This window comes from Echinops telfairi, unplaced genomic scaffold, assembly GCF_000313985.2.
Source record: "Echinops telfairi isolate 266 unplaced genomic scaffold, ASM31398v2 ScPeMD7_1;HRSCAF=3_1, whole genome shotgun sequence".
Lineage (NCBI taxonomy): Eukaryota > Metazoa > Chordata > Mammalia > Afrosoricida > Tenrecidae > Echinops > Echinops telfairi.
Window position 1 is genome coordinate 5,325,649 of NW_022103897.1, and position 6,108 is coordinate 5,331,756.

At 39.3% G+C, this 6,108-nt stretch overlaps 1 pseudogene; it reads right to left on the reverse strand.

Moving 5' to 3' along the window:
* Nucleotides 1-5,491, reverse strand: part of LOC105979621 — a 6,233-nt pseudogene extending 742 nt beyond the window's left edge.
* Between the last annotated feature and the right edge of the window lie 617 nt (nt 5,492-6,108).

Genomic DNA, 6,108 nt, shown 5'->3' on the forward strand with positions numbered 1-6,108 from the left:
CACAATTGATGTATGTATGGATTGTGAGCCCCCAATAAAACGATAAAAAAGAAAAAGAAAATGTTGTCGCTTCATAGTCAGGAACTTCTTTCTTTTTCCCCAGGATTCATTCATCTTTCTCCTACCCAGACATCTTCCTGTTGTTCTCCTCAGAAAATTTCCCAGTCACTTCTTTGGAAACGGAGTTCTCCCTCTCTGTGCCACTTTGTGATTGAGAACAAATTTTACATTCTTGTATGCAAAGGCTACCAAATAAGTGGTTACCAGCCTCATCACACCATGGAGAAGTGCAGACTGAATATTGATCCATGTGCCCTGTCCGCCAATACAGCCAGATGGAGATGACCTACCGGATATAAGTGTTCCGGAAGAAAAGTGAGAGGATTCGGCTGAAGGAGGTGGCTGACTGCTGCATGGAGGTGCCCTTTGGAGCCGTGGCTGACGGGAGCGCAACCATCTCTTTTTAAAAGGAACGCCCCCCCCCTTTTCTGCATAATGACATTGACTTTTTTGAAGTGTTCAGACAAATTGCCTTGTAGAATGTAAATATTCTAGAATTGTGTCTTGCCTTATGGTTTCATTTTACTTTTTAAAAAAAATTTCCTCAATTTCCTGCAGTCTTCAAGTTAAATCTAGGGGTTTGATTAGACTCATGTTCAACATTTTTAACAAAAATATCTTACAGATCTAGTGCTCTACCTATTCTCAGTTCTCTTTGGCTATTCTTTATTATGGGTGTTCATGAAATTAACAAGAAAATAAATTCACATCTACATAATACATTATTAAATTGTAATGGAAAGCATGGGTTTTGTAGAGGGGGAGGGTCTGGATTTAACTCTGGGGGTTGTACTTATTAGTAGCATGACCAGATTAATTAGCCCAGTTATTCTGTTAGAAGACATGGAAATATAAAATCTTCCAGAGCTTTCTAGAAGTGCCCATGCCTGTCCCTTAACCTCGACTCTGTAGTGTGTGTGTGTATACATTTTGAAAAATCTCTACCTTGAAGGGTTATGAGAACTGGAAATAAGCAATAATATGTGCAAAGTACAACAATACACAGTGGTTGTGCTGTCACTCTTACTTATGAGAGAGAGAGAGAGAGAGAGAGAGAGAGAGAACTTGCAAAAAGGCATAGGAGTGGTGTAGCATAGAAGAGGGGGATATTAATTTTCTAAATGGGTTACATAGAAAGCTGTCCCCAAATGTTTGTGTTTATGCTGTGACCTCAATAGATGTTCAGCAGGGACAGTGTGTTGACACAGTAATCATTAATGTTTCGGCAGCCCTTTACAGTTTACAAAGCACATGCACTTTCATTACGCCACTTGATATGCACCCTCTTTCATGGAGGATCTCAAATTAGAACTTGTGAGAACAGAGCAGATTTCTTTTGCTGAAAATGTTCATGAAACAGACACCAAATTTGTCCTTTCTAAATTTCTGACCAAGGGACTCATTCCTTCTGGTGCAGGTAACAAAAACGCTTGGTTAAAGCTCTTCAAATAGGCTTCAGACTTGTAGCTTCTCCTCTGTAATATTTTTATCAGCTTTAGGGGACATTTCCTGTTTCGTTGTGTGTTATGAAATAGCTAGTTTTGTTTTTTGTGTGGACAGATAGGACCGATTGTTGTTGGTTTAAGGTACTGTGGTGTCAGTTTTGACTCATAATGACTGCATACAACAGAACAAAACCCTGCCTGATCCTGCACCATCCCCATAATTTTAGTTATATTGAGCACAATTTTGTAGCCACTGTGTCAATCCTTTGCCTTTGTCGTCTTCTCTTTTTATTGACCCTTCCTTTTCCATCTTGTCCCTCCTGATAACACATTTAAAGTACATGAGCCCATCTCACCTTCCTAACTGCTAAGGAGAATTTTTGCTACTGATTGCATTGTTCCAAGACAGATATGTTTGTTCTTCAATATTCTTTACCAAAGTCATGATTCTTCTCTGGTCTTCCTTATGTATTGTCCACTTTTCGCTTGCATATGAAGTTATTGAAAATACCAAGGCTTGGCTCAGGCGCATCTCAGTCCTCAAAGTGATACCTTTGCTTTTTAACACTTTCAAGAGGTCTTTTGCAGCAGGTTTGCCCGATACACTATATTGTTTGATTTTGTGACTGTTATTTCCTTGGGTGTTGATTGTGGATCCAAGTAAATTAAAAGCCTTGACAACTTGTATTTTTGGTCCAGTTGTGAAGATTTTTGTTTTCTTTACATTGAGTTGTAATTCATATGGAAGGCTATAGTTTTTTATCTTCATCAGTATGTTCCTCAAGTCCTTTTCCTTTCAGTAACCAAGGTTTTGTCATCTGCATAGGACAGGTTGATAATGAGGGTGCTAGACTGGATTGACTAGAGAAACAAATCTAGACACACTTATATGTGTGTAAGACAGAACTTCAAATCAAAGAGTAATTGTACATTGAAAAAACATCCCAGCCCAGTCCAGATCAAGTCCATAATTCCAGTATTCTCCCATGTGTCTGATACTAGCCTATAAATTCCTTGTTAGACTCATGCAGTACATGTAATGATGCCATATACAGGAAGATCACAGACCAGTAGGTGAAAAGTCTTGTGGCTCCAGTGGTGGTGGAAGAATCTCCAGGGCTCTGACTGCTATCAGTGTGGTTCCATGTGGCTTGTCAACAGGAATGTTGAGAGAGAGAGAGAGAGAGAGAGAAAGAGAGAGCGCGAGCAGCCTCCTCTGATGGCAGAATCAAGAGAGGAAGTTCCCGGAATCCTCGTGAGAAGACCACACCCACAGGGAGGGAATCATCAGGCTGTGACCTAATTGACAGGCTAGACTCCACCCCTTCATTCTTTTACCAAGTTGACATGAAATTGTGTAACTACTGCAATGAGTCTTCCTGCAATTTTGATGCTATGTTCTTCATAGTAGATTTCAATTTCCTTTGCTCACCATACAGATTGGATAAGCATGGTATAAGAATGCCATCACACACCTTTCCTGTTTTAAAACCATTTAGTGTCCCCTTGTTCTATTGGAATGACTGTCTCTAGCTCTCTATGTATAGGTTGGACATGGGCACAATTGAATGCTTTGGAATTCTCATTCATTGCAATTTTAGCCATAATTTATTATGATCCACCAAATTGAATGCCTTTTCAGAGTCAATAAAGCACAAGCAAACATCTGTGATGGTTAGGATTGTTTGTCAACTTGATGGAGCCACCATTCTCAATGGTTTGGCAATTATGATGTAGATATCTCCCTTGAGGAGATCTAATATAATGTAATCCATGATGAGATGTACTATAAGCAACCAATCCAAAGAGTGTTTCTTCAGGAGTGGTCTGCTTTTAATATATGAGGATGTTCTAGAAAAATTCACTTGCTCTTCGCTTGGTCTGGTAGCTGCATCTGGCTCATCATGTGAACTCTGGTTTTGTGGGCTCACACTAGTGACCTACTGTTTTATCTGTCGATCCTGGAAGTTGTCAGCAACCTACCATCTTTTATGCTGACCTTGGATTCACCCAACTCTGCAGCCAGCCATCTGCCCTCTGACCTGCTAATGTTGGGTTCATTGGGCCCTACAACTATGTGAACCATAAGAAGCCTCCAGCCTAATACCTACAACTATGTTAGTCATTTCCTCAAGATAAATCTTTCTGCATTTATACATTTATAGAAGTTTAACTAATTTTTTTCTTCTCTAAAGAAATTAACTTAAGACATCATCTTCTTTTTAGTCAAGATCTGTCTGATATTGACAACGATATCTATCATTCCACATCTGCTACTGAATTCAACCTGATTTTCTTGCAGTTCTTCATGGATGTACTGCTACACCTCTGTGCGAATTATTGTCAGCAAAAGTTTACTTGTGTACCATATTAATTATGTTGTTCAATAACTGCCACAATCTGTTGGACCACCTTTCTTTGGAATGGACAAAATGGATCTCTACCAGTTAGTTGGTCAGATAGCTGTTTTTCAAATTTCTTGCCACAAAGGAGTGAGAGCTTCTAATATTGCAGGTTTGTTTCAACACTTCAATTGATATTTCATCGGAGCCCCATTTTTCTGCATGACTTCAGCACAGCTCAGATTTGTACCTTCAATGTTATCAGCTCTTGCTTTTATGTTACCTTCTAAAATGGTTTAGTGACTGTGTGTACTTTCTGTCTTTTTTTCTGATGGTTCTTAGATTGCTTAATATTTTGGTCATAGGATCCTTCAGTATTGAAACTCAAGGCTGAATATTCTCTGTAGTGTTTGTTTTTTAACTTGAGAAATGCCTAGCATGTCCTTCCCTTTTGGTTTACTAACTCCAGATCTTTGTGCATTTCATTATAATGCTTTATCTTCTCGATCTGCTCTGTATAAAAAGCTACCATTGAGCTCTTACACATCATCATTTCTTCTACTTTTATGTTTAAAAGCAAGTTTCAGTGTCTCTTGTGACATCCATATTGGTCTTTTAAAGAGAGAGTTTTCTATGTTGTTTTACATCTACTTACTCTTTAGAATTAATGGACGGTGTTATTTTTAATTGGCTGCTCATTGTATTAGTATGTGCATTTATCATAGTTTTGCAAATATTCCTCTTTTGCTGAACATTTGATACTTTCCTACCCCCATACACAGTTGTTTTTGATAACTCAAAATCTCACTGCCACTGAGTTGTTTCTGACTTGTAGCAATGCTACAGGACAGGTAGAACTGCCCCCGGCGGGTTCTGAGACTGAATAATAATGCAACAAATGTATTTTTTGAAAAAAAAATTAATCTGTTTCCCAATATTTCCTAATTGATTAGTCTGGGATGTCAAATTTATGAGTCCCAAAATGTGACCTCTTGCAGTGTTTCTTGGATTTTATATCAAATTTTAAATATCCCAGTGTGCCTAAGCTTATTACATTGGAAATGAATATTTTCTTCAATGCAGACAAAGCATGTGAGGCTTTATCAATAATTAGTTGCCACACATCTTTAGAGGATACTTGAATTTTAACCATCTGTTTCAGAAGCCCTGGTGGTGCTTTTGGTTAAGCAAGACTGTTCACCTCAAGAGCACAGGTTCAAACTCACCAGGGCTCCCATGGGAGAATGATGAGACTGTCTGCTCTCATAAAAGATTTACAGCCTCTGAAACCCTCTATGGGGTCACTACTTGATGCCAGTGGGTTTGGTTTGGATTTTTCTGGTTGTAGAAGGTGAAATTGTCTGGTGTTTTTCTAGACTCCCTTGCAATGAGGGCATTGGTATGTGGCCTGAGCTATAAAATCAGATTGGGTCCCCTCCAGACTTGGAGGCAGGGTTATTTATACAAAACATTCATCACAATGGAGATTGCATTTGGGAATATCTGTTGAAGCGGCCTGGGGTCAAGATAGAAAGCGGTGGTTCAGTGGGAGCATTCCCACCTTTTACGTGGGAGATTTGAGTGGACTTTCCAGCCAAAGTTATTCTTGTCCAGCCACCGACCACTGTCAGTGGAGACTTGCATGTTGCTATGAAACTAGACAGGCTTTAGTCAAGCTTCTGGAATCGGACAGCCTAGGAAGAAAGGTCAAGTGATCTATTTCTGCAAATCAGCTCATGAAAATCCTACAGAGATCCATCATGGGGACACTGCAGGACTGAGAAACATTTGTTACATTGCACATGTGTAAATGGCAGCTAACGGCAACACGGTGGCAGCAGCCAGTTTGGGGCAGTATCTGAGGGATAACACTGGTATGGTAGGTGACCTCAGCGTTCAGGATTCAATGGTGGTGGCAGTAATGTCTTTACCATGCTCTGTCATGATTTTGACTCAGGCCCTGGGAAATGTCTAGTTTGTCCAATGCTTTTCCATTTACTGAGTTTGGATCTCCAGCCTTTTCTGCTCCTCTGTCAAATCTTAATAACCATTTACAGATTATTTTTGTCTTGAAACCACCCAGAATTTGATTCTATCATTTTTAAAAAGGAACTTGACAAAACTTTCATCCAGGGCATCTCTCCAAGTAACAGGACCCATTTCAATTAAAGGGATAAATTGACACTAGCCAAAGTGATATATAAACATAGTGCAATTTTTATCCAGGCATCAACAGCTTTCTTTAAAGAGAAGGAAAATCG